General features: G+C 34.3%; 1 long non-coding RNA gene across 1 annotated transcript; it reads left to right on the top strand.

The window, feature by feature from the left end:
* Nucleotides 1-7,971: 7,971 nt before the first annotated feature.
* LOC112179266 lies at nt 7,972-9,019 on the top strand. Its single transcript, XR_002927713.2, has 2 exons — nt 7,972-8,568; nt 8,713-9,019. It is a non-coding gene; the product is annotated as an uncharacterized LOC112179266 (long non-coding RNA).
* Nucleotides 9,020-10,311: the final 1,292 nt, after the last annotated feature.

Here is a 10,311-nt window from a genome sequence, read left to right as displayed (position 1 = left end):
AGAAACCTATTCTGTTGTTCAGTATTTGTTAGACTTCAGTTGTGTATTATGATCTCAATGAGTGTTTACTTATTATTTTGATGTTTTAATTAAAAGTGTAAACTTTGTGTGATGTAACTTGTGACTTTAAAGATTGAATCGATATTGACATTAGTAGGCTCAATGAGTTGTGATTGCTTAGATTAAGAGAAAAAAATGTTCGTAAGATTGAGGCGAGTTGTTTGAGCCATCGCGTTCCAAATTTGTTCTTTTTATTAATAACTTGTTGGTTGTTTTAATTCGAAATTCTAGGCGTGACACAAGTAGCCACCATGGGCATTACAACTCCACCAAAATAAATAAATAAAGAGCTGATGGTGGTCTAGTTATATGTATACTTCTTCTTCTTTTTAATGGGTTTAGGCTTGGTCAAGCCCACCCAAAGTCTTAACTCCCAAACATCCAAACCTGGAACTAGACCACCATCAGCTCTTTGCTCTCATTACCTTTCACTGCTTCGCAGTTTCACTCCCTCTTAGTTTCTCAGTCTCATCTTCTCTTCTTCTCTCAGAAATCAAAGTCACCTTCTCTTCTGCTCTTCTTCTTCACTTTGGGGCAATCAATCAATTCAATGAAAGTAGGATTCAATTTGGGGCAATTTTTAGGCTTAAGAATTGATGTTAAATTCATTTTTGTGGGTTTTGATTTAGTAGTGGATTGAAGATTTTTGGTGTGTGCTTTGCTGTGGAACTTGCTTACAAAAAGATGAAAACTTCCAATTCGGTGTGTATTTCTTATTGGATTCAGACTTTCAGAGTGCTCATTCCCTTGGGCTTGTTAGCTGAACATAAGGAATAGATTTTTTGGTTGTTAATTATTGAGAAGCTGCACGGCCTGCACCTTTGTGTATAACTACAGTTTGTTCAAATTCCTGTTAGTTGAGAAGCTGCAAATTTGATTAGATTGTCAAATGTTAATTATTGACATTTGTTTTAAAGTTGCTTGAAGTTGACCTTATTAGAGCATCTCCAACGGGTTAGTCAAAAAATTTGTGTCAAATTTGAATTTGAAGGAGGATGTGTCATGGTCATTTTTGACAAATTTTTAGTCTAATGGATTAGTTATATTTAAATATTATTTTATTATTTTTCAAAATATTTTATAACAAAAAGAAAACTATTTTTCTCTTTCTTTTTTTCTCTGGTCAGGGTTGGATGTCACTAACCCACTCAGATCAGATCGATCTCGCCTGGAATCAAACCAGATCAAATCGAATTCCGATCCCAGCCACATCCCAACGATCCCATCTCCAAACAGGCATCTACCATCTTGAGTCGCATCGAGGGTTGGACGTCACCAACCCACTCGGATCAGATCGATCTCACCTGGAATCAAACCAGATCAAATTCAAATTCCGATCCCAGCCACACCCCAACGATCCCATCTCCAAACAGGCATCTACCATCTTGAGTCGTATCGAGGGTTGGACGTCACCAACCCACTAGGATCAGATCGATCTCCCCTGGAATCAAACCAGATCAAATCGAATTCCGATCCCAGTCACACCCCAACGATCCCATCTCCAAGCCTCCCTCAATGTCCATCTCCGTCCACCACCATCGTCTCTGTAACAACTTCCACCCAACATCTCCCTTCCCCATTTCTAACACGGATTTCAGATCAAAGCTGACCAAAGACCAACAAAGCAACCAAGAGAGGCGCTTCCTCGTAGCTTTGCCGTAGGTGGATTTGCAAGCGGGCCATTAAGCCCAGAGAATTAGAGAAAGAGAAGAAATTTTTGGGATAGAATTAGGACCATTTTTTGCTGTTCTTGGAAAACCCAAGAAATTAGGAAGAGGGTGTTCTCCTTCTTGATTTTGCTTTGGTTTGGATAGTAGATATTGGGTATGAAGAAGAGAATGAACGAGAGAGATGAGGTAAGAGGGAAGATAGAAGACAGAAGAAGAGAGGAGAGGAGAGAGGAGAGAGGAGAGAAGAATAAAAAAATAAAAGATAGTTTGCCTTTGGACTGTCAAATTGGACAGCCTCCTCGATCTGTCTTTTGCCACATCAGACCACGTTAGAAATGGCACATGGATTGGAGTTAACAAATCTGTCAAAAGTAGCCATTCAATTGTCTAAGTGGCAAAAAGACTAATCCATTGGAGATGGTCTTAGTTGGATGTTTGATCACTATTCTAGGCTTCTAGCTTTCTTTGTGAGCCAAATGTTAAAGTTTACATTTTCTCTGCATCTTAGTGTCCATTCCAGAACAAATGTTGGTAGAAAAGGTCTTGAATGATTTATATAGCTTGAAAACATGCTGGCCTTTTTATTACTTCTAGAATTACAGAAAGCAGATTTAACTTGTTTTAGCTTATGTTTTTTTTTTTTGGGTCAGAGAGCTATAGCTATCTTATTGATTTACTTTGTTGAATTATTTTGCTCTTTTCTTTTTGTGTGTTCCAATTTCTTGATGATGACAACACATGCTATTTGGAGATCAATTACACCTTTGATATTAGAAAAGACTCGGCACAGCTTGATAGTCCATTGTTTCAAGGCTGAAATCTACTTAGTAATTGAGTAAAGCTACTGCTTTTAAGTGAGGGGTAAGGCTCACTACATTTCCCCCTAATTAGGTGTATTTTTCTTTTTAATTAATAAGTTTCCCTCGCACTGTCGAGATTCTCTATAATTTTTTTTTCTATTAAGATAACTAAGTCCACCCAAAATTTCAATCATATATCCGTCATTGAGTAAAATAATGAAAATAAAACAAAAAAACAAAGAGGCCGTCTTTTCATGCGGATGAGGAGGAGCTCCATCATACAAAAGAATACGGAGTAGGGAAGAAGGAGGCAGTTGAAGCCAACCAGCTGGGGACATCTTCTATGTTTATTACTTGGATTTCGCTTACGTACATATGTGATCCTAACTAATTTTTCTCATTCAAACATTCTTTATATATATATATATATATATATATATATATATATATATATATATATTATTTGAACAACGTACAGATATAGTATAATCAACTGTAAGGCGATGAAGTGGGAACACTAGCTAGCATGACTATTTCTATAGGTATATATATATATATATATATATATATATATATATATATATATATATATATATTATTTGAACAACGGACAGATATAGTATAATCAACTGTAAGGTGATGAAGTGGGAGCACTAGCTAGCATGAGTATTTCTATAGGTATCTGTTTGTGTACATAATGTAGCAATTGGTCTTATAAAAATTTCAGAAGGACGTAAGGGTAGAACAAATTGTAAAACAAACCCGAAAAATTGAACATCGGCCTATCAGCTAATAGTTGTTTTGTGTTTAAAGTTCAGGTTTTCCCATCAATATATATTTTCCAAAATAAAGTCATGCGATATGTGCGTTTACAACTTTACATAATTTCATTAAAAATGTTAACAACTTTTTCATTTCAACATTATCCTCTAAAAATGGCAACCACTAAACATTAAGGAAGAGAAAAAAAGTGGGCGCAAACTATTTTCCTACCACGTATGTCATAAACTCATGTTACTGTACTCAATCGACAAAGAAACACACAAATCAAGTTACATGGTTTAAGGAAGAGTCCAATTCAACTCTTTCTTCGTTCTTCAGAATTTCTATAGTAAAGATCTAATTGGTGAGTGGATCTCGTCTGTTTGGCCTTTGCCACCTGTTAACTAATTCGGATGGAAGTTTATGTTACCCTCGTTTGTAGCTGAGGACCTGAGGTAATGGATGTTGAGAATGACAAGAACCTAATATTTGCAATCCTTCAAGATATATATAAATGTTGCATAACAAATAAGAAAAAAGTAGATGTCCAATCCATCTTTGTCCTATTTCCCCAATATGTGTCGCACTATATCTTGTCCATGGCTATCTGCAGCTTCTCTATTATTTAGCATGTCATAGTTAAAAGGGACCCGGTGTCATCTTTCAGTCATTAGTTCAGAAACAAGAAAGAAGAAAGAAAGACCCCAAAGAAAATAAAGAGAAAAGAGCTTGTAAATTCTAATTATGCAGAGTGAAGCACAGTCGGTCTTGTTAGGGCAAAACTCACATAATTTTGCATCCAAGCAAATAAACCATGTATATTACAAAAATTCAATCTTTTAACGCTTTTAGTATAGAGTTCTATATATCCCGTATCTGCTTGCTCGTTTAATATAGCTAGCTATTGCTTTCAAATTATATATGATTGGGAAAATTCTAGTATATGTTGACATATGCCATACATCAAGTTTTTTGAATATCTTAGACCGTTGGATTTAATTAAAAGTTGAATATATCTAATGGTCAGGAATATTCAATAGTGGTGACCTGCTTACCAGGTAGCCTGTATAAACATTTTTTTTTTTTTTTTCAAAATTCTGAATTACATATCTACATTAAAAAAAAAAAAATGAACCCTAAATTGAAAAAGAGTAGAAGACGAGGAAAACAGGAAGAAAGAAACCGTCCAGTTTTGTTCTTGTACAAAGCGAGAAAACAAGTACGATTCTGGTTTCATTGTTTGCACTCAGGTACGTAGAATCCTTATCATGTAGATGCGATTATAAGACTTTGTAGTTCTATGTTGTACCATTATCATCTAGATGATGGGTTTAGGGTTTTCTGTTGAATGTCCCTTATTTTATGTTTGAGCACCGATTCCAGTTGAAGATTAGACTATAGAGTTTAAAGATCTTGAAAGCCTATGTTCGAATGCCCGATAATTGGCCCTCATGTATTTGCGTGGTTTTGCATGTAAGAAGGAGAAAGTAAGAGGAAGAGGTGATCCTGAGTTCCTGACTCTAGTACGGTGACCATCTTCGATAATGTTTTCCCTTGTTTATTAGATCTACCAATAGAAGGAAGCAAGAGCAATAGATTCTGAAAATATATTAGCACTGCCAACATTGGCGGATCGAGTATCAATGGGATGCTTCTTAGTTTGCACAACTCAATTTAAACTGCTTAGTTGATTCAATTTTTGAATTTTTAAAAGTTAATTTCGAATAAGGACGATAATGGATGACTAATTGCATAGTTGAGTTGATGTAGGGAGAAGCCGAGCAGCTTTTTGACTTTTCAATTATATGTCGTTTTGGTCTCACTGGTCTTGCATCATGTTTGTTCTTTGACTTGAATGAGGATGCAAGTAGTGATGATCATGGGGATGTTTCAAACAATATAGGTGAAGCTAGGGAAAGCAAAACATCTACAGAAGGGAAAGAACAGACCGCAACCAGCAGCGGTGCAGTCAGGCAATATGTTCGATCAAAAATGCCAAGGCTTCGTTGGACTTCTGATCTCCATGTAGCATTCATTCATGCCGTTGAGAACGAAGAAAAATGACAACAAAAGAAGAAAAAAAGAAGAAGCAAATAATCTGAGAGCCAAAGATTAACTATGGACCAAGAAGGAAGAAGTAAGAAGGAAGAAGGAAGAACTAAGAAGGACGCTGGAAGAGAAAGGGAAATAGAGAACCCAATCCTCAGTTCGAAAGAAAGAAAAAAAAAACAATGAGTTCACTTTTTAATACTTTATTATTACAAGTTTTCAGAACCACTTTACTAATAAAACAACGAATGTGTTGTTATAATAGTAAAACTTCATATATTTAAGTAAATTTGCAGTGAGTTCTTTATGGTGTAATAAGGTTGTCTATTTTGTAATTACTGTCCTTTAGGAGTTATTTACTTATTTGACAATGTTTTTTCTAGATTTTACGGCAATTGAGGTCCAAAGTAATAACCAAGGTTGTGTATGTGGTAATTCTTCAATATTACAAGTTTGACAACAAATTGTTGTAGAAGTAGTAATCAAACTCTTATTTGTGGTAATTTTTTATATTACAAGTCTGAGAACCATTTTACTAATGTGACAATGAATTGCTGTCAAAGTGGTAAAACTTTATGTATATATTGTAAATGAGGCGCGAGTCCTTAATTGTGTATTAAAGTTCTATATTTTGTAATTAATACTTTTCATGTGTAAATCTCATCATCCATGAGAGAATTACTCATTTGACAATGCATTTTACTATAGATTACAACAATTGAGGTATAAAGTGGTAATTATGGTTTTTTTTATGATAATTACATGAAATATGATCCATTTACAAAAAAAAACGATCCACTTACCAATGCTACAACAAATGATTTGTTTATATTGTAAATAATCATATTAGACCTAAAACTTTTCAAGTCCTTATTCTTGTAATCCAGTTGTTCTTTTTGTAATTAGAGTCCTTTTTTTTGTAAATTATATCATCGATGAGACATTTTACAATAAAAGACCACATTGGACGTATTTAATGATAATTATAGTTGTAATAAAAGTAATTACTATATTTACGATATTCATTACAAGTTTTTGAACGATTTACGTATAAAAGAAGAAATAAGTTCTTAGTATGGTAATTTTTTTTTTTAAAGTACACATGTCAAATTATAATTGGATAACCTGTTGACCTGTACAACAAGTTTCACCAACTAATTTAATTTAATATATATTAATTAAAAAGTTGATGTATGACAAACATCAACACACCTTAGACTTCCCCATATGATTGAGGGTGCTTTCGTTTTTGAACTTCTGCTAGCTAATAGCTATTGCTTTCAAATTGTATATGATTGCGGATGCTTTCGTTTTCGAACTATTTGCATTTTAATGCGGGGACGAAGTTGCCTGAACCTTACGTAAGTTTATATTGGCTAGTGTGATGATCAATCATCTGTCACCAGCTAATTAATAAACAAATGCACGGATTTCAATGTACTCTTCCACTACTCTTTTGGAAAATACATCCTTCAAGATATTTGAACTTAGGGTTTGCCTCTTCGATCACCACCTAAGCCAAATGCCACTTCAAGCACTTGAGGGGTCTCGAGCCATGATCGAGCATACTATGTAGCAATGGTAGTTCGTTCATTTGTCTATCCCTGTTACAAGATTAGTCATTAATCTCTAATTATCAATTATCAAGAGTAGTAATTAATTAACACGTTAACGTTAATTGACTAACCACCAAAAAAACTCGATGAGTACTAATTAATAATCCGAAAACTCTATTCTCCCAAGCTATGAAAGGATTTTGGCCCAAAAATTTGAAAGAACTGGGATCTCATGAGGTTAGCTTGTTTTCTTTTTAGTTATATTACATACTGAATAGATCTGTCTTTTAATATTTCTTAATTTAATTCATTTAAAAAAAAATGAAATCAGGTTTCATTAATAATAACAATGGAAAAACGACATCTCTCGATCAAGGTAGAGAAATTCGAGAATCCATCATATTACATCTCGATACACAAAATCCCTCATATTCTTTTTTTATTTTTTTAACTTAGTTAGACTAATGATTTAAAAACCAATTTGTGTTCTCAAAAAGAAGAAATTTTAGATCTGTACACAGCTCCGACCAATATTACCAATAGATAATCGGGAAATTCTAGTGTAGTGGTGGGTATCTCATACCCACATTTACAAAAGTGAGAACAAATTTTCTTGTCAAAGTTGTAATTTGAGTCCTACTTTGTGTAATCTTAGTTCTAATAATGGTAATTACACCTCTTACGACATTTTACAAGTTTTTGAACAAATTCGTTGTCAATGTTGTAATCTTAGTTCTAATAATGGTAATTACACCTCTTATGACATTTTTACAAGCTTTTGAACAAATTTATTGTCAGTGTTGTAATTTTTGTTTAACTATATGTAAATAGTGTAAATGAATATGGTAACTTTTATTCTCAATGTTGTAATTTTGGTTCAAATACTTGTAAATTTTTGTTCAAATAATTGTAAATGAAGGTATTCCATACCCATCAGTACACTAGCTTGTCTCTAGATAATCACCATAGCTCTCACAAAACAAATCCGAATCATGATGATTCTAGATTACTTTACTTGTTTGGTCATTCAACTCCATCCATCGTGCATTCTATGTTTTATTCAACAACTGATACTTCTTTTAATTTCCCCAATTAGTGGCCAAAAGAAAGAAGAAAGCTTTTTCTCAGTTCTTTCTTTAATCTATGAATTGCATTCTTTTCAAAACCGTGGGCCTTGACATACTCGATTGATTCTTCTCCCACAATAAGCTCCAGCAGATATGAGTCGGTTAATTTCCGTACGTACCTGGATTACAAAATAGAGTACTGGTAAAGCGTACGAGCACTACTCCACTCACACCAAACCCACCCACTTTCTCTATCTCAATCTCCATCACCCTCTATATATCATCGTAAGCACCGCTTAAATTACAAGTACTAGCTAGTCTTTCTCTTTCTCTTGCCATATATAAACTTTTAGGACAATCAACTAATCAGCGAGATCGATGATCGGAAAGGGAGAGGAGAATGGAGAACGATGAAGTATCAACTCGGCCTTCTTTAGCTTTTCCTCTGGGTTTGGCTCTTCTTCTTCTCATGCTATTGAGCATCAGCACCTTCTTCTTCTGCTGCCTCTACTGGGACAGAGTTCGATCTCTCTTCATATCCTCTCTCGATCAAGATCAAGACCCAGAAGCAAATTTAGATCAGAAACCTGCACGTCCAAAAACGGTAACTAATTGAATTTAACTCTTATTCTCTTTACTCTTTTGATTGTTCCAGCTTATATGAAAAGTTCATAGCCAAACAAATTATAAGCAAAATTACTGGTGTTTGATTAATTGATGTTTTTCTCTTTTTTAATTTGTTGTATAGATGGAAAATCAAAATCAACTACAGAGCTTGCCAGTACTGATGCCTGGAGATCAAGTGCCAAAGTTCATAGCAATTGCATGTCCCTGTGAACTTCCGGCGGTGGAGAAGAAGATCACGGTGATAGTAGACGAGCCTACCCGTTTGTGTCATGCTAGTACTGTATGTAGCTAGTTTTTTTTTTTTTTTGGCTCTTTTTTTTTCTTTTTATAAGCAGTATATGATTTTGTATAATATTATTTGTAAAAAGGAAATTAATTTATGCTAATTGTGTGAGGTGGAACCCTATAACAGAAAACAAATTAACCTCTATAGTACGTTCCCTTCTTTCTTTCTGTAATTCTTTTTCCTCGTACGTTAGAGCCAGAAAACTTTGGCGTATGAATTTAACCAGAAAGCATGGACGTTACTTTGAAGTTGGCCAATGAGGTTATGATGAGTTATATTCTCGAAATTTAATGAAGTGAAATGCTAGGGGCCCTTATAGTTAACCTCATTGCTAGAATTTACATGAACACCTTTTTAGTGGAAATATGATTGAGCGCACACACCATCTGCGGGAAAAGTCGACTAACGAATCTAAAAGTCACTGAATCAGTCAAGTTTGAACATTTATAAAGGAAACTTATTTAAGAAAAAAAAAATAGGAGATATAAAGAGGGAAACCAAATCAAACCTCTTAGGAATACCCAAAAAAACTTCTATTACAAAGCACAAGAATAAAGGGTAGTGTCAAATCTCACCAAACTAGACTATCTGAAAAACGGGGGAGGATTCAGTACACCGACGTGCACTTGCACCGACATAAATAGATGGTTAGATTATATTAAATATACTCTTAGGTTATTGATAAAAATATTAATTATAAATATTAAGGGTTGAGATCATCTTATAAGTATTTAGTCATTTGTACCGTCGGTGCATAGAATAATTTCCATTGCAAAACATTCGAAATTGACAAGAACATCTGTAACTTGATTATCTTCTTTGAAAATATGCGAGAAACAAAATTGGATTCAAGCAATTCGGTGTAAACAATTGTTCCACTAGACTTAAACAAGTCAGAGAACTAAGTGAGGAGAACAGAGAAAATAAAACACAAGAGATGAATCAACCTCCAACCAAACATGCTTTCAATCGCTAATGCCTGATAATGGCCTTAATAATCACTGATTCACTATCACCTCGGCATCCACTATCTTCTCTTGAAAACAGTGAATTATATAGACATGACAAGAAAGATTTGGGCTCCGATATCACCGATCTTGAAAACAGTTAATTATATAGACATGACAAGAAAGATTTGACATTCCAAATAAAAAGAGTTACTAATTTTTGGAGTTAAAAAATGAGCGGTTTTTCATGCAAAACTCAAATGTGCAAGAAATTATGTGCAAGATGCTTCTCAAAAAAAAAAAAAAAAATATGTGCAATCATATAAATTATAAAATATGTGGAACTGTGGAAGTGTCTGCTGTAAACTTGAGGCGGCTTCGTTGTCTTCTTACGTGCTTTTGGAAAGAATTCATCCGTGCCAAGCATTTTCGTGCATATTTATCAAGTTGAAACAAGTTGAACCTCTAGCTAGTTCTACTCGAGACG

Source organism: Rosa chinensis, chromosome 7 (assembly GCF_002994745.2).
Source record: "Rosa chinensis cultivar Old Blush chromosome 7, RchiOBHm-V2, whole genome shotgun sequence".
NCBI classification, from domain to species: Eukaryota; Viridiplantae; Streptophyta; class Magnoliopsida; order Rosales; family Rosaceae; genus Rosa; species Rosa chinensis.
Note: the sequence above shows the minus strand (reverse complement) of the source record. Positions and strands in the feature narration are given on the sequence as shown.